Source organism: Perognathus longimembris, chromosome 4 (assembly GCF_023159225.1).
Source record: "Perognathus longimembris pacificus isolate PPM17 chromosome 4, ASM2315922v1, whole genome shotgun sequence".
NCBI classification, from domain to species: domain Eukaryota; kingdom Metazoa; phylum Chordata; class Mammalia; order Rodentia; family Heteromyidae; genus Perognathus; species Perognathus longimembris.
In genome coordinates this window covers 44,698,987-44,725,815 of record NC_063164.1, presented here as the reverse complement: position 1 = coordinate 44,725,815, position 26,829 = coordinate 44,698,987, and positions in this window count along the sequence as shown.

Genomic DNA, 26,829 nt, shown 5'->3' with positions numbered 1-26,829 from the left:
ACACTGCTTAGTACATCATTCCTCATACAAATGCCTTCTAACAATCCAATCTCTATAGTAAGTCTGCTGCAGAAGTTTGACTCTCATTGGTCAGGAAGATGTTTTCATGGCATTACCACCTGGCGTCAGCTACCTCATTTCTCTCTCCATATTTCCATTTTTCTTTATTTCTCTTGCCCATGAGTTTTCTCTTGGTGCCTTTTTTAACATTTGGAAATGCTTGGTGATATTTATGTTTTCACATTTCAGTCTCTTGTAGTTACTTGTCTTGGGATCTCAGGGAAGTTATTCACCCTTTATAAAAGAAAACCGGAGCCTGCTATTTTTTGATACACTATACAGAGTCTATAATAGTGTTAGCAAGGGGCTCTAATCAGCAAAGCTAAGTAAAATAGCAGAAAGCTTCTGATGAACAAATACACAGAAGCAGAGGAGAAGAAGGCATCAAGGCATATATATATATATATATATATATATGTAAAGAAAAGAGAGAGGGAAGGAGATGTGATAATATGTTACAAAGTAAGTTAGCTGTCCTTGAGAATCCTGAAGTCTCAAGTTATCCTGAATGCAGTCCTCTTCTTCAGTTCCCTTACCCATTCTTGTCATGTGATTTAAGCTCAGCAACAAGATCTACAAACAGCGTTTCTGCTACCATAGCTACAATAATGCCTTCTTCACTCTCAATTTCTAAACTGATCTCTATGTGTTTCTTTCTGAATTAATTTACCAAATTACTTTCCTGTTCTGATGTGTTTCCAACTAAAACTGTACTACTTCCTGTTTTTTTGTAGAGTTTATCTCCCAGGGCTCTGCCCTTAATCCCGAACACTTTCCTATATCTTCCTTATTAGATAAACTTTACCTCCCAGGAATCTTCTTAAATATTAAGCCCTTTAGGAAGCATTTCTAGCATTTCTCTAGCAAGTGACCTTCAGCTGATTCTCTCATGACATAGCTTACTTACAGTATTGAAGATATTATGCCCGTGTTTTAACTCTGTGTTTTAACTCAGGGATACTATAAAAATACTGGTCTGTGGTTTACAGGTTAGTGGTTTACCATCTAAATATAAGATCCTCAATATTGCTGATTTTAAAAATCTGTGATATGTTAATCAAGTAAGCAGGTAAATCAAGAGATAAAGGAAGGCAGATTCTGCCAAATTATGATAAAAGTATACAATCTGCCTTCCTCATCCACTGCTTCTACATCAGAAAATTTGCCCAACTGAAGATCCAGACAAATAAGAAAAAAATTGCCAGAAATTTTTAAAAAGTAAAACTTCAATTTGCTTGGTGAACAAATGAAACGATGGACAGGTACACCTTTCTGTAGCCTCCCACAATTTCACAAACCCTCAGTCTTTACAGTACTTGTTTGAGTACTATTTACTTTATGTGTCATGTCCTGTGTCCTGTACATGTGAGGTTCTAAGCCTGTGATGTTGCCTCTCTACTGAACAGATAAAGCTTTGCTTTCCATTGTCATTATTCAATATAAACATTTTATTATAACAATGATTTAAACAGCACTTATGTTGTATGAGTCCTGAAACAGCCTGAACAATGGTGAGTTTGTAATTTTTTTTTTTGCTAGTCCTGGGGCTTAAACTCAGGACCTGAGCACTGTCCCTGGCTTCTTTTTGCTCAAGGCTAGCACTCTACCACTTGAGCGACAGCACCACTTCCAGCTTTTTCTGTTAATGTGGTGCTGTGGAATCGAACCCATGGCTTCATGCATGCTAGACACGTACTCTACCTACCACTAAGCCATATTCCCAACCTAGGGTTTGTGATTTTGTACTGTTATACCTCCAGCATCTCCCCTTCCTGCCTCTGAAAGATGTAGAGGCTCCAGATTCATTTAGCCATAGTCTTTACTCCCCTTTCTTCCCTTATAGGAAATCCTGTTGTTGCTAATTCACTGAGCTAATACAATTTATAAAGGAAATTATTAATTTTCAATTTTATTTTAATGGGTAACCCCCCCCCACTACTAGGCTCCTTGTATGCCTTTTAATCCTTGTCAGGATGAAACCAGAACAAAAACAATGAGGGACACATATTTATATTAGAAAAAAAACAGATAGACAGAATCTGTGTTTATATTGTATTTATAAGTCAATAGCTTGTATCTAGAATTAGGGAAAATATTTCTCTATATAATTTATTGTGAGAGCAATATATACATATATACATACACATAATCACATAATATATATTATATATTAATATGTAATATATAATATATATTAATATATTATATATTTATATATACATACAAGGACAACAGGGGAAATGATAGGCAAAGACAAAATGTAAACAATATTGTAAATAAAGATTGGGAGAAAGCATACACTATATATACAATTAAATATGTAATATGTAATATATTAGATGTAAGGTTGATGTCCCTCCGAACGAGAGATGAATTTTTAGGGTCCATTTAGTTTGATTCTGCACATTATCTGAGTGAGGTATCAGTTGCCTTTTGTTCTTTACTCTTTCTTCAAGGAGGATGGATAGCAAATAGCCTCAACAAATACACATCAGGTTTGGAGGAAAGGGGTAAGAATACTTACTGCTCAATATGAAAACTTTGTGATTTTCCACTTGCTATATGGGCATACATCAAGACTTATCTGTGTTTTGAGGCTTGGAGGCCAGGACTGATACAAAACACTGTGATGCCCAGATTGCTTCCTGTGCTGTAAGAAATGATGCCTTTTTCTTTAACCCAGGAGTTGTGTATCTTCTGCCAGCATCATAAAACACATTAAATGTTACTTTATAAGCCATTGAAAAGATCATAGCTCTTCAGAAGGCTTTACACTTACAGCATAAAAATGCAGTTAATAAAAACAAACAAGAGATTTAAGTGAATGTTTTGTAGAAAGAAAAATACATGCATCTGTATTTTAAAGCATTTACATTCACTGGTCAGAACATGTAAGTGAAATGATTCAGATAACATTTTCCACACAACATATTGATAAAAATTAAAATAGCACTAAGAGCCAGATCTATGGAAGATATGGAAAAACAGGTACTCTCTTGCATTCTGGTAGATGTGAAAAGTAAGAAAGTGTTTTTTTTTCCTTTTATCTCTGTGGCCAGCCACCCTATTTTACTAATCAATCAATGGAAGTGTGACTTCCACTTTCTGTATATACAGACATACAAAATTTATATATGTCAGTGTGTATGTGTGTAAATTTGTTCACCTATCTTGAAAGAAGTTGCTATTGTAATACTTCTTTCTTCAAACTGAAGCCTGGAAATGATCTGGGTGCCCTCTAGTAGAATAATGTTTAGGTACATTTAATTTACCCATATCAAGAAATGGGATGAAATTATGAGAAAATAAATGTTGGATGAGTACGTGCTACCATAATAGATGTCAAAGAAATCAAAAGAAATGTTAGGTGTATTATAAGAATTCATTTCTTTCTTATGTACAGAACAAATGCGGTGTGTGAGTGTGTATGTGTAAAACTTTATGGTACCTGTTACAGTAAACAAATAAGGAGTGAATATATTGTTTAATCAAAAAGTGCCTGAAAATTGACTTTCCTCCTTTCTCTGAGAGATACAAATGACATACTGAGTTAGCATCTCAGTCTCAATGGTATCCTCTCCAGGTTATTTGAAACTTTTGGAATCAGACGCACCAAAGCTCCCTTGTGATTAGACACTGGCTGAAGACAAACCCAGTTATTCATTCTAAGCTTCTTCTTTTTTTTTTTTTTTTGCCAGTCCTGGGGCTTGGACTCAGGGCCTGAGTACTGTCCCTGGCTTTTTTGTGCTCAAGGCTAGCACTCTGCCACTTGAGCCACAGCACCACTTTTGGCTGTTTTCTGTATCTGTGGTGCTGGGGAATTGAACTCAGGGCTTCATGTATGCGAGGCAAGCACTCTTGCCACTGGGCCATATCCCCAGCCCATAAGCTTCTTTTTCTATGTCTGCTAAAACAGAGACAACAGTAGTGCCTAATACACATTTTAAAGAAAATTTACTGCAAATGTGTGACTTTTTAGCACAATTCTTTCTGTAAGAGTTAATGTACATTAACACATGACATTTATTATGTGATTTTAATTCAATAGATGACAATTACTATAATTTTTTTGTCTTTTTGCAATATTAGATAGCTTACGTAGCTACCTGGGAATGCATAAAAGATAGTGTTGTTCTACACTAGCCCAGCTAAATAGCAATTGAACCAGGGACTTGAGGTACCTGCACAGCAAATGGGTGTTGGTGGCTAGTACTGCTCATTTTCAGGGAAGGATGCTAAGACTGCAACCATCACATGCTTGATGGGTTAAAAAAAAACAACAAAAAATCTCTGGTAATGGAGTTTGGAAACATTAACATGTTTTTACTTTACTAACTGAAAGAGCAACCATGTTGTTACAGACAAAAAAAATAGTTACCTCACACCTTTCTTAGCTAAAAGCTGCAGTTGCTTGTTAAATTGAATGCAACAAATCCCCTCAAAATGTTTTTAAAAGCATTTATCGAAGCTTTTATTACAAGACATCAGGAAAATGAGCTCGCTGCACTACTTAGGATCTATTTAAATATTTCCACTGTGGAAGATTGAAGTGCAGGAGATGCTTATAGTCTTATTTCTCCTTTGAATCTTTACCATGTACACATCAAGCAAGATCGGGAAAAAATTCATTTTGTTCAGGATTGCATAGACTGCCAGCAGATGGTGGTTTAGAATTAATCAGAGCTCTGATTACTTTCTCTGAAGCTACACACGTACTAATGATTTCCTGCCAGCATTTAATGAATATTTCCTTGGAAATGATAGTCTCCATTGCTTCATTCACATACTACAAATTTTGGTCAGCCGCTTAAATAAGATGTGGCGATTTGTTTCCAAAGCCATTGGGATGACAGCTATCGAGGATAATGCAATGATTAATGGTAACTTCAAATTAGACTGTGGAAAGTTGGCAAGCTAAAATATGAACATAAAGATACCCCTTGGAATCCACATGTCTCTGGGTGTTGAAATTACTGTAGGAAGTCTCCAAGAGCAGGGCTGCACCATAGACACCATTTCTGTACTCAACGACTTTGAGCAAGACCTGGAACCCAAGGGACCTTGAAGAAGATCTCGAAAGAGCAAAGGACAACACTGGAACAAGATGCAGGAAAGTAAAGATGTAATTACAACACTGTAACAACACTGTAACTTTTCTAAAAATTAACATACACATGGCATTTCATTTCAACTGAGACCAAATCTTCCTTTCTGGGGCTAAAATTATGAAAATAGTCTTTCTATCTTCATCACAATTCCTTATCAAATGTAATTGCCAATAACCATTTAAGGAAAGACCCATGTGCAGGAGAGCTAAAATCTTCCTTGCTAGGTGTTAACAAGGTGAGCAGCGATTTAAAGGGCAGAATGCCAACTATTTTCCTAGGACCCTAAGGTGAAAGATGCTGTGTAAAATTCATCCCTTTGCAATCAAATGATGGGCTTAGGAGGATACACTCCAAACCTTAGCACTATGGGCAAGACCAAGTGGGCAAATAATTTAGTAAGTGCAAAAGCACCCAGTGAGCTTGCAAGCAGCATGGCCCTTATTACAGTTCTTGGACACTTTCCTTAGATTTTATCTCTGTTTTCTTAGTCTCAACATATGTATAATTGAAGTACCTCTCTCTTAGGACTGTTTTGAACAAGTGCCTTATTTTGTGGAAATCTTTTAGAAATATACTTGGTGCATATTAAATAAATCTCTATTAGAAGAGAGAGAAATGAAGCCAAATATCAATATGGCAGTAGCTTATTAAATGTGATAATTTTATATTTCTTGCCTCTAAGAATCTGGGACTCTGCCGCCCTTTCAACTAGTGATTCCTGAAGCTTCGAGATAGGCAATAGTAAGTAGTGTAGTCCATACAACTTAAAGAGAAAGTATAAAATTCAGAAATCACAGCAAAAACCTAGAAATGGATAATCTAGTTAACAGGAACTCACAGGAAATAGTTGCCCGTTCCTAAGCCACTTGGACAGCCACCAAGTTGGGTTTCTTAGGGACAGGAAGTTCTCAGCCTGTATTTTGTGGTGGTATTCCATCCTGATTGGTCCCAGGTATGCTTCTAAAGTCATCAAGCACAGTATTATGCTGTGTGTGCATTTGTGTGTGCGTGCGTGCGTGCTTGCGTGTGTGTGTGTGTGTGTGTGTGTGTGTGTGTGTGTGTGTGTGTGTGTGTGTGTATGTGGAGGTCCTGGGCTTAACATCAGATCCTGGGCGCTGTTCCTGAAATATATTTGCTCAAGTCTAGCACTTTACCAATTAAGCAATAGCTCTACTTCTGCCTTTTATTTGTTTGCTAATGGAAGATCAGTCTTATGAATTTTCTTGCTAGGGCTGGCTTGGAACCATGGTCATGTCTTGAGCTCTTGAGTAGCTACGATTACAGGCATTAGCCACTGACACCTAGATAGCATTATGCATTTTGTCAGTTAATAAATGGGTTTGGTTACTGACAGGATGAACACGGAAATGAGCATTCCTGTCTGTAGCCTGCAAGTGACAGTGCTGTGTCCAGCTCATAGATAGTCAGTAACTCCCAAAGAAAGCAAAACAAGCATTTGTTTGCCCTTTGCCTTGTGGGTGAGCTCTGAGGGGGCAGAGACAAAAGAAAAAGGGCCAAAGGGCAGAGGGACTAGGAGTTAAGATTGTTTGGTTGTCATGGCTCATTGTCAGTTGAAGTAAATTCCCTCAATGTCTCCCCAACTGCCTTCCTAGTTCCAAAGATTGTCAGAAATATACAGGGTTCAGAACCAGTAAAAAAGAAAATGTTAGTATTTCAGGGGACAATGCAAAATGACTGACCAAGAAATTTTCAGTATATGTACATAGTCTTTTTTTGTATGAGAATTTGAATATGTGTTATTATTTTAGCTCTAAATCTATCAATCTAAATGTAAGCTAGAATAGTTTTTCAGTACTTACTCTTTCTTTTCTTCTTCTTCTTTTTTTTTTTTTTTGCCAGTCCTGGGCCTTGAACTCAGAGCCTGAGCACTGTCCCTGGCTTCTTTTTGCTCAAGGCTAGCACTCTGCCACTTGAGCCACAGCGCCACCTCTGGCCATTTTCTATATATGTGGTGCTGGGGAATCGAACCCAGGGCTTCCCAGCCCTTACTCTCTCTTTTCTAAAATACTTTTTAAAAAGGTTAAAAATAGGTAAATAATCCTGAATATTCTATTACCATAAAAGAAAAGACATGTGAGGGTATAAAGGTAAATACTTTCCTAAATTTCTCATATTGAGCCATTCCCCTGAGTAATTATTAGTTGGTATATTAAATACTTTTAAATGTGCCTGTGCTTAACTGTTGAATTATTATTAACTCCATAAACTAGACTATCCTTATTTTTTTATATTTTTTATATTGTTTATGTGGTACTGAGGAATCAAACTCAGGGCCTCATGCATGGTAGGCAAGCACTCTGCCACTTAGCCACATTCCCATCCCTTAGACTATCCTATTAAAAGAAATTAATATGGTGTAACAGTTACTTATTTAATGGTATTTATATGGCAGACCTCCATTAGTTAACAAACCAAAGGCCTGGTACTTGCCATAATTATACAAAAATCATTGAGCTAAACATAATTACAGTTATTTTTCTTCAATGAGAAGCTTAGTACTGAAATTTCTATTTATGTTCCAGAATCTAAATTTCTGTTTATGTTTGAACAATTCTACAAATTACTCTGCATTACTAATATTAAGCCATAGCTGCATTTGTAACTTGAAATATATATAACTTTGAATACATATTAGAAAAATTTATAAATAGATAAACTGCTATTGATTTCTGATCAGAAGGCAATGAAGTAGGAAAGCTGGAAGCTTAGAGGTAGGGACTAGAAGCTTCACTAGTATCAGGAAACCCACGTCTTTATCATAATTAAGGAGCTTAACTAGGACCTTAAATAAATCACTGAACCTTATTAAGTTTCAGAGTATTTCCTGTGCACATGGCATGCTAATACCTGATCTAGTCACCCATTTTCTGTGAAGATTTAGTTAGACTATGTTTATGAAAACTCTACTAAAATATATGGTATACTTTATAATCTTATGGAGTGCTAATCTCCTTTCAATACCAATATTCGTTTCACTATTTTAAAAGTTCATTGTAATATTATAAATATGGGACTATATTATTATCATAACATCCAAGCATTATTATAATAGACGGGAAGAAATTGAGAGCCTCTAGACTCACATATCTCCAAATCTCTGTGTCTTGTCAATGCTGTCATATGAAGAATATGGTGAGATTTCATATATAAGTATAAGAAATACATTATTGTTTCATGTACTTGTAAGCACAATATTTATTGCAAATTCACACATTTTACTTGGCAAACAAAATAAGGAGCTGGGTTCTGATGACTCACACCTGTTAATCTGAGCTTTTCAGGAGGCTTGAGATCTGAGAATCACAGTTGGAAGACATCCTAGGTAAGCAAAATCGATGAGACTTTTATTTCCAATTAACCAGCAAAATATGGAAGTAGAAGTGTGTGGTAGAGCACTAGCCTTGAGCTAAAAAGCAAGAGGACAGCATCCAGACCCTGAATTGTAACCCTGGGACTAGTATAAATAAATAAAACAAATACATACATACATACATGAAAGTGTATGTCTATTAAGAAAAATGGGTTATAAGTAGCACTGCAATTCTTCCAGGTGTAGAATTGATGGTGGAAAAGTCCAGGGGGAAAAGATAGAATTTTAAAACATATCTATTTATTTACAGGACAAAACTCATAGGCAAATGAGTGTATTTGGGTTGTCATCTCATGAAACCCCATTCTGGTAACAAATGGGAAATAACACCTCATGGCATCCAATCTAAAATAATCTCCATGTGATGAGTACCACTGGCAGATCTGCCAAGAAGCACAGATTCTCAGTGTGATCACATAGATTTCAGTGGTCACAAACAGAGAAAAGCACATGATTGCGCTGAAAACGATGACAGAGCTGCCAGCCCAGAAATCACAGCTCTGGCTCCTTCGTGATCACAGACTATCACACTTGCCATTTGACAGGTGTGTGCTAAAATTTATGAAAAGCTTTTCTAGCCAAGCCATCTCTGGCTGCTGAAAAGAATGGCGGATGCCTTGAGCCATGACATTTATTACAGCCTCACCAGCATATCTGTCTTGTAGAGTGTGATTTGAAAAAAGATATGTCTAACCATGATCTTAATAAGCTCATTTGTTCCAGGATCTCATTGTATGTGTGCTTGCTGATAGGGGAGGAGAGGGCCAACAATATAAACAATGGGACCTTCCTCATGAAATGGCCACACTTATTTCAATATGGACACAGCCCTGATGTCCAAACTTGTACGTCTTGTATACAAGGCAGCAAATATAATGCTGCTTTGAGACATTTCCTAACTGAGGCTTCAGTGCTTTAATAGACTCAATTTCAATCAATTTAGCTACTACTAAATCACAGCATTTGATAAGTTTTCTGAAGGGGATGCTTATTCATTACTATTACCCAGGAAAAAGAGAAATTTAAATGAATTTACAAGAATAAAAAATTAATGTTTCCTTACCTACCACTTACTTTAAAAGGATCTTGTTTCCTTGTTTAATATTGAAGACAAAAATGTGAGAAATAAAATCTCCAGTTGATGCAGAGTGAGCAAGAGGATATCGAATGAAGGTTCAACAATTTTTTTATAAGCCCTCATACCATGGTTAACAAGTAGTTCTGATTTTCAGTGCACTTATATTTCTGGATAAGTATAGCTTTTAGCATACAACACCTATATTAGAAAACATTTATTTTGATAAACGAGCCTACCTATTAAGGTACAACACCGACTCACTTAAACAGAGATAATTAAGTAGTATTTTAAAGATAATTACTATGCTATCAAGAAGCACAATATTTTTTGTCTAACAGAGTCAATCATTCTTTCCTTTGCTCACTGCTATCAAAATATTTTTATTTAATGAAAACCTTAGCACATATCTTTTTTAAACCTCTATTTCTTTGTTCTAGTCAGTTAGTGAATATTTTTCTGCCCAATTTTGTGCCTCCCAATCTGGTTAATTTTAAAGATCACCTGCAGGTTCAAACATAAATAATGTAGGAAATACACAAGTTCCAATTAAGAAAAACATATATAATGAATAAACAAAATTAGAGAGAGAACAACGGTTGGTGTTAAGAGTCTATTAAGCGACTTTAAGAGAGATAGATGAAGTGTGTCCTGCCTTTATACCCACATACTTAGTAGGCAGAGATGGACAGGTTCATAGTTTGAGGCTAACAAGGATAAATGACTTATAAGGCCCTAACTCAGTGGTTTTTTGACATGGTAATAGAGGCGAGGCTTGGCATTCTAATTATGTAAGAAACACACATAGAAGACTACAGTGTGGCTAGCACAAAATACATGTGACCTTCCCTGAAAAATAACTAACACAAAAAGGACTGGCACAGAGCTCAAGTGGTAGAGCACATATCTAGCAAATGTAAGCTCTGAGTTCAAATCTCAGTACCACCAAAAACTGAAAATTTAAAAAAATCGAGAGACACAGGGTAAAAAAAAGACAAACAACTACATAAACAATACTTGCAAAACTGGTATAAATGAACTGAACAACTCGTGGGAAGAGGGAAGGGAAAGGGGGAGGGGGAGGAGAAATGAGGGACAAGGTAACAAACAGTACAAGAAATGTATCCAATGCCTAATGTATGAAACTGTAACCTCTCTGTAATTCAGTTTGATAATAAAAACTTAAAAAATATATATATTTTAAGGAGAAATAAACCTATGTAATTCTCTATGCAAATACATTTTAAAATCTCAATGAAATAACATTTATTTTCCTATGAAATATTAATTACTAAAATGAACTCAGAAGAAGTGATGGGCAGAGCTGTCGGTAGTGATAAGACATGGAAGAAACTGGTACGAATAGTATATGAAAAGTAATACACTGGTATCACGTGAATAAATCTGCAATGAATATCCTGGGTGAAAACAAATACAAACAAATGAAAGACAGCATGATGTTTTGCTACTGAGCAATTATTAACACAGTATGTTACACTAAAAAGTCAAAAGCAAAAAAATACTTCAATCTCAAGTAAAATACTAAAAGCCTTTGATAGACTTCAAAGTCCATTTTCAAGGTTTGTTCAAATGTTGTCTCTTTCAGGAAAAGCCTTTGATTCCTTTGGCTAAAGGTAATCTCTATTGTGTACTTTTTATACTGCTGTATTTATTTTTGCTTATGGCACTCTTTGGGCTCTATCTTTTACTATATACATATCTAAGTATTTACTTATCTGCAGTCTTTATATGTTGTATTCATTTCACATGTCTCAGTAGCATCTGGGACAAGTGTAGCTTGACTAGGAACGCTGGCTTAATATGTAAGTGGTAGAAAAGTTGGATACCAACATAGACATGTACAAGGAGAGCTACTTGACAACATGGGCAAAAACTAGAGTGAGGCAGCCAGTCAAGGCATGGACAGGCTAGCTGTATACCAGGACCCAGGGAACAGCCAGGATGGAGTCTTGGAGTCTCCCTTATAGATTTTAAAGAGAGACTGACCTTCCTGATGCCTTGGCCTTGGTCTTTCATGAGTATGAGACAATAAATTTTGTTGTTTTATGCAACTGAATTCATAATACTTTGTTACAGCAGCCCTTGGAAACAAATACAAACAGTAATGAGGCACTGATTCTTCAACTCCCACAGATAAAGGTTAAAATAATTTTCATATCATGGTAAAAAATCATAAACAATGATCTTTCATCTCTATTCTGGTAGTCTAACAAATATGGAAAAATAGGAGAATACATGATAAAGATCTATGCATGAAACATATGCAAAAACCTAAACCCCAGTGTTAGTAGTAATTATCTGCAGTAGAGACCACAATATCTCCCTTCCCTCATTCTCTCTTTCTTGCTCTCTGCCTATATATGTATTTCATTAGCTTATAAAATGAGAAATTATAAAAATGATTGTATACCAATTTTTGATTCATAATATAGTGCATACATGTGCACATCTGAGGGAAGATGGGAGAAAGGAACAGAATGAGTGGAAATAAGGTGGAAATAAAATAGAGTAGAGAGGGCCAGTATCTGAGTTGATGAAAATGAACTCAGTAACTCAAGGGCAGGAGGGGGGTTGGGGAAGGAAGAAATGAGAGGGAACAGATGATTCTAAGTAAAAGGACAGAAATATACATATCACCTGACCTGGAAGAAATTGTTTTAGTGTTAATATTCATAGAGTTCATAAGCATTGTAGATTAGAATGACAATGTCTATCATTGGGATGGTAAGAAAAAATGATGAAAGCAGGTGGATGGGTTGGGAGGAGGGACGGTGGAAGAAAAATGAGGAGGAGGTAAAAAGTATGACAAGATATGTACTCATTACCTTAAGTATGTAACTGTAACAATTCTGTACATCACACACACACACACACACACACACACACACACACACACACACATATAGAGAGAGAGAGATTGTACAAGGGGTTTCAATTCCAGAGTCAGATTATGAATATAATGTATCTTGGTCAATGTCACACAGTCCTTTATTCTTTCTCTTCTGTCCCCATCTCATTTGATTCATTACTTTAATAAATGAATTTAAAATAATTTTCCTTTAGTCAGTTTGATTTCTTTCTTTATTCCAGCTAAGATACTTTTCCTTATACTAATTATGTTTTTTTGGGGGGGCAGGGCCCCCCCAAGTACATTAAACAATACATTAAACAATCAGTTTACAAAAGCCTTAATTTCAAAAGCAATTTATCCTTGTCCCTCAGTGTCTTTAAGTCTAATCAGTGCTGTTGTCTCCACCTGGATAGCTAGAGAAACATGGTTCTGAACACTTTTAGGGAGTGGAAATCCACACACTCCATATTCTCAATTTACAAGTAAGAACATCCAGTCTCAGATGAACAGCTAAGTTTGAGTTTGATTAGAACTGAAATCCTTTCTGCTGCCCTGGATGAGACTAGCAGCTCATGGGACTTGAAAGCCAGAAAACAGATCTTTCTACTCTTTCTTCTTGGCAAACTTGACTCTCTTTTTCCTTCAGGCTGCTACTGAGAATAGGTCAGAGGTAAGAAGGAACGTAAAGGGAATGTGGCAGAGGGAGGGGATGGGAAGTTATTACTTGCCTGGTCTCATCTATGACACTTAGTCTCTGTGGGTCAGGCAGAGTTAAAGCCCACTCTCTGGGGAACTTTTTCAGAGTTTTCCCAGCTGCTCTCACCACAAACACCTCCCACAATTTTTGGGTTACAGGTGATGCAGTTCCCCTAGGCTGCCTTTCATTTGGCAGCTGACCTGTCCTCTAAACCTTTGTTGTTTTTTATGTCCCAATAACACTATCATAGTTTCTACCCATGATCTTGCAATCAGGAATAAAGTGTCTATTGTCGTCTTGTTCCACCATAGGGAGCAGCCAGGTATTTATTCTATTATGTTATGTGGTTCACATTTTGTAATCATATGTAAGTTGAAAGTGAAGGAGGCAATCTAGCTCACAGTTAATAGCAGAGCATCAGCTTGGGAACACTATTTCCACCTAGCATAAGAGAACCTCCGAAATCCCTTGCATTTTAAAAATCTTAGTTATATTTCCTTGGAGGCTACAAAGATATTATTTATCTTATTCCTTCTCCAAAATTATTTTCCACTTTCTTGTCTTCCCATCTTAGACTTCCCCTATAAAAGCATAATTCTTTCAAATTATTTTCTTTCTGTGTTTACAGAATCACTTTTCAATTGCTTAATAAAACCAGAGTCTTCTTGTAAGCATAATTTAACTTATTGTCATAACTGTTAAAACAGCCATCCAGGATCCATGGGAATTATTTTCTTCTTCTAGGATGATGGCTCTTGCAAAAGGAGGAACCAAGAGACTTGGTCTGAGTCTAATCTTCTCAAATGAACTCTGAATAAGTAGGTTAATGTTATTTGCTAGGAGGTAGAGACCTTATCTATGAAATGTCTTTAACAGTATATGGCTAAGAGTCATCTCTAATAAATGGAACACATGGTCCACTCTGGGTGGTCCTATGCAGAATGTCACATGGGCTATAAATGCTATTGCTGTATAATACAGATAGTTCACAATGTAAACATGCCCTCCCTCATACTCTGTCTATTGATTAGCCTTGGAACCACTTAGATTTCCTGCTGCTTCATCTGCATCACTTGAATATAGTTTTTTGTTTGTTTGTTTTGTTTTTTGCCAGTCCTGGGGCTTTGAACTCAGTGTCTAAGCACTGCCCCTGGCTTCTTCATGCTCAAAGGTAGAACTATCATTTGAGCCACAGTGCCACTTCTAGCTTTTTCAATATATGTGGTGCTGAGGAATTGAACCCAGGGCTGCATGTAGGCAGAGCAAGCTCTCTACCATTAAGCCATATTCCCAGCCCTCTGAATGTGGATTTTTTTGCATCAGTTTAGTGAATATTTTTACTGACTAAAGTTGTTTTGTTACCAAGAGGCCAATGCAGGCACCAGAATCTAGTTAAGTCATGAACCTAGTGAAGGTGATAGTACAGTTTAAATTGTTCCATGCACGGTTTGAATAAATCCTTGCATTAATCGTGGTGGATAGGGACTCAAAAACATCTTGTATAACACTGCATGACCTTGTTGAGCTGTTTGTATCTGTGTAGAGGCTGTGACTTCCAATTCACCTGTGAGTTGGAAAATTTAATTCTAATGTTTTCTGTCAGTAACTTTCTGATCTCTTACTGGTATGGTCACCAGGTATGTTTACCTGCTACCTGACATTTGTTTCTCCTCTCAAGAACTTAGACTTTGAAAAATCTTTCTTTCTAATATTCTTCTTGTCCATTTGTGGCTAATTGCTATTTATTGGCCCGAGTCTTATGAATCTGATTTGATTACCTGAACCTTTATATTAGTTCACTTTGTGAGTTTGCTTTTAGAACTTCATCCTAGATTATTAGCATGTATTAATAACAATTTTCCAAGTACTTTATTCTTATTTTTTAAACGTCACACTGGTTCATTTTTTTTGTACCTGCCTTCAACTGATTTGAGTCTGCAATTATATTTTGGGTGAAGCATTTCTGAGTGCTTTTTCACAATGAGCCAATTATTAATGTTTCCAGATGTTATTTCAACAATGAATGAAGCCTTTAGACTCCAGTGGACTCAATTTATTCTTTTCACAGGTTTTGTATCATTTTCTTATATCTTTGGGCTCACTTTAATTTCATTGTTCATTCTCCCTGGTTTATTTATTTTTACACTCAAGATATTAACTTCTGTACACAAGGTCCTTCCTCCTTTTTGCTTCCACGTATATAGATCTGGTCCACATATTCCTTTGTGTTCTTATCTGAGGATTTACTTCTTTTCCTGGTTGGTGTCCAAATACTATCTGATTGTATTTGTCTCATTTTCTTCTTCACCTTCCTTGCCATTTTTGAATGCTAAAATTTTAGCTTTATTTTCTTTTCCTTTGAAAACTTTAGCAATCTTATTTAATAAATTGGCACAAATTTAACTAGCAGTCCTATATTGCTAAGTGTTTTCAAGATTGGTATTCATTTTTTGGCTATATCTAGTTTTAAACACAGAACCAGTAGATACAGAATGAATTCAGGAATCCTTTACAAGGCATTGTTATGAATGTTTGATATGGAAAATTTGCATTCAAATGGTTATGATGGGGATTGGAATGAAAGAGAAGCTAAGTATGTATATAAGATAAGGCCAAAGAGAGAAACGAGGCATTCAAAAACACTGTGGAAGGACAAAAGAGGAAAGCTTAAAATAGGGGAAGAAGCCTCCACTTGAATATGGAGTCTTGATTCTTGAGACTGAGAAGATTTCAAGGGACAGAGGTAAATGGAAAGACTTTGACAAAGCATGGAGAAACTAAAAGAAGTGGGGCTGGAGATATGGCCTAGTGGCAAGAGAGCTTGCCTCATATACATGAGGCCCTGGGTTCGATTCCCCAGCACCACATATACAGATGGCCAGAAGTGGCGCTGTGGCTCAAGTGGCAGAGTGCTAGCCTTGAGCAAAAAGGAAGCCAGGGACAGTGCTCAGGCCCTGAGTCCAAGGCCCAGGACTGGCCAAAAAATAAAAATAAAAGAAGCACCTCAGGGATATGGCCATTTAGAGATAACTATTCCTATTTAAGTTCACAAAGAATTGTCATAACCTGTCACATGTATTGATTCTTTTGGATCAAATAAAGCATCCCACACCCTTACTTCCTATCCCTATTCTCTTTCAGTTTTAGACTTTGACTATGCATAGAGTACAGTAGAATGAAGACTACATGAAGACAGGGATTCTTTTTTTTTTTTTTTTTTTTTTTTTGGTCAGTCCTGGGGCTTGGACTCAGGGCCTAAGCACTGTCCCTGGCTTCTTTTTTGCTCAAGGCTAGCATTCTGCCACTTGAGCCACAGCGCCACTTCTGGCCATTTTCTGTATATGTAGTGCTGGGGAATTGAACCCAGGACCTCATGTATACAAGGCAAGCACTCTTGCCACTAGGCCATATCCCCAGCCCAAGACAGGGATTCTTATGTTTTGGCAACTCTCTATCTCTCCAATGCCTAGAACAGTTCCTGGCAAATTATACATGTTAATTAATATGTCTCAGATGAATGAATAAATTAATTTTATTCATTTTGTTGGCATATATTTTGCATGCTAAATTATGAATATAACATTTTGATTTTTTAATTCATCTGACAACATGGGAAACTATTATTCAACTTTTTAACACGATTTCTGTGGTCTTTGGTGTGACAAAATGTTTCAGAGATAGAAACCATTTTCTAAAATTCAATCTAAGTTCAAAAAAACTTTTAAGGAAATCTAAATAGAGCTGAATTTTCCCATCTTGCCTTGTAACTGAGGTGTTGATGTTCCAGCAATTAAAAACTTCATTTGTGGCCATATGGCCAGATTATCTCACTATAGACTTTTGAGTTAATTTGCATTTTCATTGTAATTGTGCTTCTTATTTGTGTATATTTTAATCATTTGTGTACTATCTGAAGAATTGAAGAATTCTTATTTTATTGAAGCGTCTCATGTATCTTTAGGTAAAATATAAGCAGTATGCACATTTCAGACTTAAAAGTTTTTAAATTACTAGATTATTAATACAAATGAACCTAGTTTTTGTTTTATATGATATGCCTTCTGAAACTTTCCATGTAGCTCTGTGAGAGAACGTTTCATATAATAATATTATTATTTGATCACTGTGTATTTTTGTCAAAATTTTAAGTAAACTGCTTTTATAAGTTAGCTGCATCTAGTAGGTTTAATTAGTAAGTGTATATAGATCTCTTTAACTCAGGGAAAATCTCCAAATTAAGTTTCTGAACTTCCCAATTTTTCTAACATAAACAAAATACCTAACTACAGGTTAGGAAGTGCCTTTCAGTTTGGGGAAAATAAAACAACTTGACTTATGGTTTGGAAAATCCCCTTGAACTACAGATCTGATCAATGGGAGGCAAGTAGTAAAACAAAATGAACCCCTGAAGTTGAAAGTGGGTGGGGATTTACAACTGACAGTGAAGAGGAAAGTATTTTCCCTAGGAAATTTGCTATAAGAAAAAAAGTTTGGGTTCCTCAGGAACAGACATGGGGCTAGTGTGGCAAGGAAATGTTTATTAGAAATTTTATTTTCATGAAACAAAGGAAGATTAGAAAGTAAGAAGTTGAAGACTGAAGTTGGCTTGTAATGCCTTGGTCAGCCTGTTAGAGAGCTTGGAAATTTTACCTGTGTCAGTGACCCACATCAGGGAGAAACTTTTGAGATTTCTTTCCAGAGCCTCCTCAGTCCCTGGATGGGAGCTGTCCCCAACAGAGCAAGATCATCTCACATAATCCCTTGAATCACTCACATTGAAGAAACCTAGGGCTATGATGCAGTGGTCCACTGGAAAAACCCACATGATGAGGGATAGAGGAAATGCAGCAGTAAGCTTGCAAGTGAATCTTCTATACCCAGATCCCTAGTAGCAGACCTAAGAGACTGAAGCTCCACCAACAGTTTGAGAGACTTTGCACCAACACTCAGCTAAGTCATATCTTGATTCACGATCCACACAAATAAAACTAAGTTGCTTTGTTCTAGCACTTATTTGTTAGCAGCAACAGATAGTTAATAAATCTGTGTCAGCTCCCAAAGCAGTATGCCCTTTCTTGAAGAAGGATCTTCACAGTGTATTTCTGTTATCTAGCATAGTCCAACATTTTTGTCTACTTCTCCAGGTATATTTGAGTAGTAGTTCCTTCCTATAGAGTTCTGCAAAACCATTTTTCCTGACAATTTAAAAGAAGGAATTTTCCCCCATTATTACTCATTTCTGAACCTCTGGCACCACTTGTAGTGGTCTTGGTGGTCTATCTGGAAGCATTGTCCAAACTTTCATCTCTACATGATCCACAATCTGTGACAATCACATGTTTCTTATGCATACCTTGCTGTACTTATCCATTTACACTTAATGTTGACCAAGGAAGAACTACAAGTATCTAAACACATCTGGATTCTACATGTAATTCTCATTGTTTCAATTGTGCTGGAGCAGCAACTGTATACCTTTCTTCATACAACTCAGTTTTCCCAAGATAGCTACTCTCCTAGGCGCAAATTCCTAGACAGTAAATATAGCTTATAATTCCATGGGACTGCAATGATGTCCTCTGTGGAATTCTGACACATTTTTGAGTTCTCTTACCACATACCATGTAAAGTTTCAGGACTAGCAAGCATGAAGCTCCATACACATATTTGGTTATGATGGTGTAAGTGCTCCTCTTTTTTCTCTTTAGTTTTAGGCCTTGTGCATTTTTCCTACCAGAGCCATAGTGCTGCAGAACATTCTTTGATTCATGGTGAGTCTTAAATCCTGAAAGACACCCCATCCTTGAAAAATATTTCCTGCAATCAGAGATTCAGACTATTAATTCAATAGGCCATCCTAACGTGCTACTAGATAAGAAGATTCTGGATAGTGTGATTCTCAAACCATATCATCTAACTAAGGAATGCCAGTGTCCACGATGGCATTTTCTGTGTTGTAGATGGTCTTTGACCTGTGGAAAAACTATGCTAAGTTACCTAATAATGGATAAGACATATCATAATCCCTCAGACAGTGCTGCCAGCAGCTGTTGGTCAAGAAAATCAAACCCATAGGTAGAATCTATTTTATGTCTAGTCTTGTGGACATAAAATAATGACATTTCTGTAATGCGAGTGACTCAAGTGGCAGCTTGAACTCTGAACAATGGTGCCATATCAGTGGCTCAACACTGCTGTAAGTTGTCTGTTGGTTGGGGATTCAGGAACTAAACTGTCTGTGGCAAATGGGAGTCCATGATTCGTTTCATGTACTGGCTTTTCTTCAGTTAGTGAAACAACTTTATCGTGTGTGTGTGTGTGTGTGTGTGTGTGTGTGTTTGTGTTACTGCAACAACCTCCTCCTCCTGCTTCTTCCTCCTCTTCCTCTGTTTCCTCTTCTTCCTCTTCCCTTTCTCTCTTCCCTTTTACCCCCTTCTCCATCCCTTCCCTCCCCCACCTCCCTTTCTCTTACTCCTTTTCATCTGCCTCTTCCTCCATCTCCTTCTTTTGTGTCTGTCCAGAGGCTTAAATTCAGCATCTAGGACTTGACGCTGAGCTTGTTTTGCTCAAGGCTAGCACTGTGCCACTCGAGCCATCAGTCTACTTTCAGCTTTTTTTTTTTTTCAGTACTTTTTTATCAGAGATAAGTGTTTCACAGACTTTCCTGTCCAGGCTGGCTTTGAATCACAATCCTCAGATCTCAGCCTCCTGGGTAGATAAGATTACAGGCATCAGCCACAACCACCTTTGCCCAGCTTTCATCTGCTTCTTAAGTCAACATTTGGGTGGTTAATAGTCAAAGTACGAAAGGCTGGATGATGTTAAGTGGTTGCATTATACTATCATGGTGGTTGTTTACTGAATTGTCTGTAGCAAAATACTCTTTGATCAACATTACCATATGATGCACAGATTTCTACCCTACATGTCTATTCACCTACAGTTATCCTAGAAATATCCATACTTAGGAAACACAAACCATTTCCTTTAGAAAATATAACAACCAGGTGTATATTATCATGGAAATACCAAACCTAGTAACCAAAAGGAGAAGCGGGACTCTTATGCTGGTAACTGCTTCTAAGGTACTCAGTTGTATTAGTATGCTTTTTAGTAGAGCATGCACGCCAGACACTATAGCAAGCACTTGACACCTAATGAAATCTCCATATACGTAGTTGGAAATAGTTGTAAAGCTTCTGCAAGGAAAATCTGACTTTGTGTCTGTGCAACTTGTCTGAAAGCACAGAGGACTAAATAGGAAGAAAATGTATAAGCCTACCATAATTTATACTAAAAAAATCCCACACAGCTATTTTCAATGGAAGAGAGGGAGCTTCAGATTTTTGGGAAAATACATGACTTCATCTCTGTAGAGGTCTCTGGAATGGTGAGGTATCTCAAACCACGATACCTCACTTAGCCTTCACACCCATGTAGAAAGCTGCTCTTATCTAGGTCGGCTCAGTAGCAGGCATCTAGCACTAACACTGGAAGACATTCTTTTTAGGGATTTTACAAAATGACTCAGACCTGGCCAGAACCAAAAATACCTTAACTCCCATTCCAAATTGATTTGTAATCTAAAACTATGCATAAAAATAACATGAATTGCTTCAAATCAAAAGCAATAATTACAAATAGCCATTTTAGATAGATGTTAAGGTACTTTTCATGTTGCGTGGCACATATGATTTATTTCATTTTTCATATCAAATAGGACTTGTATTTAATAAAAGGTATTTCTCCTTCAGCCCTGGACCACAGATGCAGTACTTGCATAATGCAATGTAATGTGGCTTGCAGCTGCCAAGGGCAATAAATAATATACCTTCGTAAAGCACTATGATCAGGTTGCCCACCAGATATGGGCTGCTGCGAGCCAGCCTGACACCAGCTGCAGGCTATTTCTCCTCAGTGGCTCAGCAAAACGAAGAATGAGATGCCAAAGATTCCATGGGCAAACCATCAGCCCAAAGCTAGGACCATGGCCAAAAGCTGTAATTTGTTATGAAAGTTTAATGGACATATATTAATACATTAGAAAAGAATGAACATTAGTCAACAAGCATGTGTGTATATGTATATATATATATACACACATATACATACATATATGTATGTATAACTTCAGAGATTAACATTAATTATCATAGTTATGAAAGTTTTATAAAAAGAAAAATGGTTTTATGTTTGCCTTGAGATTTTGGAAATTTTAGATTGACCATTTATCTAACCATATGTATCTAACCAATTATGTAACCAATATGTAGCTCTTCTCTGAACTTACAAAATCTTAATATATTTACATAAGAACATATAAAATGTTTTTATTGTTTGTATCTATTATTATTAGATAAATAGATATTGGAGTATATATAATTTAAAATATGATCACAGCATATTGAAAAGAGACTATAAAATCAACTCTTTCACTTTTTGTACTCCTTCACTTTTTGTGAGGTTTACTTTCAAAACTTCATATTTATGTTGCATAGGAATCAATGTATCTATAAACTACAGGATTCAAAGTTTCCAAGTGTACCTCTTGCCTCTCTGTTTAATTTCTTGTTTCAACTAGTTGGGAAAGAAATCATAAGTTTTTATTTCCTTTTACCCAATGTACTTGACTATTTTTGTCCATTGTTCAAATTCTCTTTGTTCATATACAATAAGTGACTAACACTACTATTAGAATAGGATATATTCCAAAATCTCTTCTTTTAAATTTCTAAAAGAGGTAAATGAATTTCTACTGAAATGAACAATTAATCTTATACCACACTTTTTAGAAGTGATAATCTTAGATGATCACGGTAATGCAAATATTCCTTTGACATCCTTTCAGCAGGTTTTATGCTGCTATAGTATGAGTCAATTGAGGAAAATTAGTTTTAAACTGTATTCAGGTAAAAACTTCATTCATACTATAAAGTAAATAGAAGCAAATCCAATTCTTTCATGTTACTTAAAGATAAAGTGTTTATATTATGACAGATTTCTTTCTGAAAGACATCATAATTTAGTTATTTCGAAACCTAACTACTCATAAACTCTAAATATTATTATGACTCAATGATAGAATAGTTAATTCAAAACAAAGCTCAATGTTTTATAAGCATTTACAAAAGCCCTACTGTAGTTGTTTTTTCCACAAAGAGCTTAGAGTTTTGATTTGAAGAATATTTCACTGCTAAAACTTCAGGGCTTATTTATTTAGATATGTTTTTAGACTGTGTAGATGGTGTATTTATAGACTGTAATGTGTATGAAGTAAAATGACACTCCAATTGTGAGCTAACCTTTTAGAATATGTATTACCTAATTCTTAGTCTTAATGTCACAACAGTTGATCATTTACCCTACTGACATTTTGTTAACATTTATAGTCATTTGTATTTAGAACAGATTTTGTTTTGTGTCTTTTTCAAATATAACTCAAAGGTTCATTTAGCCATCATTTTTGTTTTGTTCTTTTATACTTATTATTAATTTAATATTGTTATTATAGATGTAATGTACAGAAGGTTTACAATTACATGAGTCAGGTAATGAGTACATTTCCATGTTTTCTGTTCCCTCATTCTCTCCTAGTCCCTCCCTCCCAACTCTACTTATAAGTTGTATGATTCACTTTCATCAGTGTCAGTGAGCTCCACTGATGCACTTTTTTGCCTTTTTTCCTTGAAGTTGTATACCCTCCTCCTAACCCTTCCAAAGCTGTACACTTGAATACACCAGACATAAGGTAAAGAAGACAGAATCATTAATTTGCAGTCCACTTCATGTCATGTTGTAGCTCAAAGACCTTAAAGAAACCAATGTCCCTATGTTACTTTGGGGTGCTTTAAAGCCTCGATCATATTAGTTATCTTTGCTAAAATCTTCATACTATCTTTGCATGATTGTCCAAGTTCTGGTTTAAGTTAAAATTGAGCTTGTATAATTATGGTGAATATTAACACAAACTGTGCTAACAATGCTCAGGATTTATCCCAATTCACAGCAATGTAAGATGTGCTAACCCACTATTAACATATCTTTCTACAGCATGGTGACTAAAAGGTCAAATTTGCATATGATAAAAGGAGCACAGAGCTAAATGTAAATATAGTTTAAGTCTTCTTGTCTATGGATCCCCAAATCACAATGTAGTGACTGACCATTTGGCCACAGCAAATGGTCATTGTAGAAATGGATATTTTCTACATATAGTACATACTTACTGCATTCAGAGACATTTGCCTCTGACATTTGCTCATGTTAATGTCAATGCCCAGAGAAGAAAGCAAGGGAAGTAAGATCTGCTGAGGTAAGTCTTTTATCGGGATCAAAAAGACATTCATGTTTTGGAGCTAGAGGGAATAAGTTCTCTGGTTTTAAAGTCTTGAGCATATTATGTAACTGCTCTACATACTGGTTTACCAAACTGTAAAATAGAAATGAATATAATGACTGGTACACTTCACTTGGCTAATTAAGATCAAGTGATTCACAAAGAGCACTTAGTACAATACCTTAAATTATAAATATTTGTTATTGTTACTAATTTGAGGTATTGTTTGAGTTACTATGGCATGGTTTTTCATAGGTAATACGTTATTTGAGTTAAAGTATGAAGTCTAAAGTATGAAAATTTGTCATAGACAGTTTTACCTCCCTATTACTTTAAAACAAGAGTTGAAGAAAATTTTCTCCTATGAAACTACAATAAAGGTTTCAGAATCATATGGAATTGGAACGTTCACAAAAATACACATGAGATCTCTGGTCATTGTATGAATTCTAGGTAGTATTTTGTCAGCAAAAATCAGTGGAGAGACATTTTTTTCAGAGGTTTTCAAATATGGTTCTCAGATTAAACAAACAGCTTGGAAAGTTGTTAGAACTTGGCCTTTACTCGAAACTTTAGAAATCTGAATCTCTGGGGAGGGGCTCAGCGAACTGTATTCAAATAAGCTTTTCTAGTGATTTGGATACATACTAAAGTTTGGGAACCATTGCTTTGGGGTTTCTTGTAGTGGGGACTAGAAATACTAATGGCCACTATATAGCAATTAAATGAGAAAAGACACTTATTAATTATTAAAAATCTTTATTAGTCAGGCTGGGAATATGGACAAGTGGTAGTGTGCTTGCCTTGGGTTTGATTCCTCAGCAACACATATATTAAAAAGCCAGAAGTGGCACTGTGACTAAGGAGGTAGAGTGCTAGCCTTGAGCAAAAAGAAGCCAGGGACAGTGCTCAGGCCCTGATTTGAGTCCAGCCCTGGCACTGGAAAAAAATCTTTATTAAACAGAAGGATTATAGCTACATAGGAAAAGCAAAGAGTACATTTAAGTCTCATGTGCAGAGAACAATTTTGGCAAGAGAATTTTTGGTTACAGAGGCACAGAGGTTGAAAATTTTGAGGATGAATAAATTGAGAAGAAAGAAACATAAGGAATACTTTGATGAATGTCTTGTTCCTGAAGGCTGCTGCAGAAATCACATTAGCAGTTTTTTAATATAAGCAAAAAAAAAAGCAACTTTAATTGTAATTTAAAATTTTTCCTTCATATATGTTACAAATGATCAATATAGTTTAACCAAATTGCCATTGTTAGAAAGTTATATATAAAAATGACATATTTCAAAAGATTTTCCAGTAAATAAAAATGTTTCCTCTCCTTAAAAAAAAAAACAAGCAGAAAATGATTCGTTCCCGGGTTTTGGTACCAAAACCGCCCCCAAAAAACCCAGCAAAAAGAAACTATATTAGCATAGTAAAGGCCATCCTCAGAATATATAAAATGGAATTCATTGAGTTGTTTTTTTCTAATTGCTATTTTGCATTTTGATTTAACTATTGGAGAACTTTGATCACTTTTATATCACTGTTGTAATTATTTTCAACATGCCATGTGAAACTGTACCTTTTTTTGTTGATGATCCTCTTGTATCCTCTGCCTGTGGTTGCCCCCATGTATATCATCTGAGTACCCTGGGTACTGTATATACTGGTATTAGAACTAGGGAAGGGAATATCAAAATCGAGAGACCAAGGATAAAAAGACAAATGACTCCAAAAGCAATACTTATAAAACTATTTGGTGTAAACCAATTGAACAACTCATGGGGGGAGAGTGAAAGAGAGAAGGGAAAGGGAAAATGAGGGAGGCAGTAACAAATTGTACAAGAAATGTACCCACTGCCTTATGTATGGAACTGTAACCCCTCTGTACATCACTTTGACAATAAATAAGTAATTATTCAAAAAATGTGTTTAGATGTTAGAATAAAAGTGATCATTTCAGCCCTGGGTTCCATCCCCAGTGTCACAGAGTAAACAAATAATACATTAATAAATAACTGACTATATAAATAAATAAGCCACAGTTATCAAAACTGGATGAGAAAATTAATAGACAGTGGAACAGCAGAAGAAGCCATAGATTCAATACAGACCCCAAATGGATCATGAGTAGATATCACACATGGAGTTGGTGTCTGAGTGCCACTGAGACACTTGCATTTCAGTGCTACTTAATTCAATAACTTTGCCCTGTAGAGCAAAATGATAACTGGCTCAATGAGCGAACAGAAGAGAATAGTGAGAAGAACCCATGAAGTAGAAGTAGAAAAGGGAAGAGGAGACATTTATCAAGATGCATTGAACCCCTAAGTTAATAAGTTGAATTAAACCTGTTGTACAACTACACAAAGATATTTTTTTAATTCAATCAGAAAAAAAAACTTGCATGAAATCTCATATACTAGTTAGGTAACAGTATGTAAATTATCCATGTTAGGCTTTTTATTTGTATCACTTGTTATCACTGCTTTTGATTTTGGTACCCTTTGTCTTCTATATATGTTCATCTGATTTGGGTAGGGAAGGCAAATCACAAAATGGTGAACCAAAGGAAAAAGGGTGAACCAGTGCAACAGCAATACTCACAAAACACTTAGATTAATAATAATTTCTGAGTATTTCCTTACTAACAAAAATAATTGAAATTCATTAGCAAGATAAATATTGTTAGAATGAATTACTTTCCTTTGATTTCTCCGTTATCGTGAATGACTTACTTTTAACAATTATGCTTATGAGCTATGAATTTTATTTTGTCTTAGTAAATGTAGATTGACAATCTGTTTTTAAATATGGCGATGGCTGGAAGCCATCTGGAGACTGGGCTTTGCTATGCATTTGAATGAGAAGACCAAAGAGGCAATGTTAATGGAGTGGTTAGCACAATATCTGCTGCATAGTAAGTGCTCATATGTGGTAGCTATTATCATAATTAGGAAGCAGCGAAACTGGTGGGATTTGGGTGTCATTGTGAATCAATACAAGATAGCAACTCTCAAGTCAAGAAGTCTGTATCTTCCATGGAAGTTCCAATCCAGGGCAGCCTGATGCTCTGAATATAGCTACAACTTCTACTTCAGGATGATGGCCAGGGCAGAAGGCAGCCTAGACACTCCAGTTTTAATCCTAAAACTCTAAGAAAGGAAGGAGAGAGGAGATAATCTGAACTGGAAATGATGGAAACATTTGCAATTTGATTTAACAACTTGCTTGTTAACTTTCATTGGCTAGAGACTGGTGAAAGGAATGTCTTATTTTCTCATAATATTGT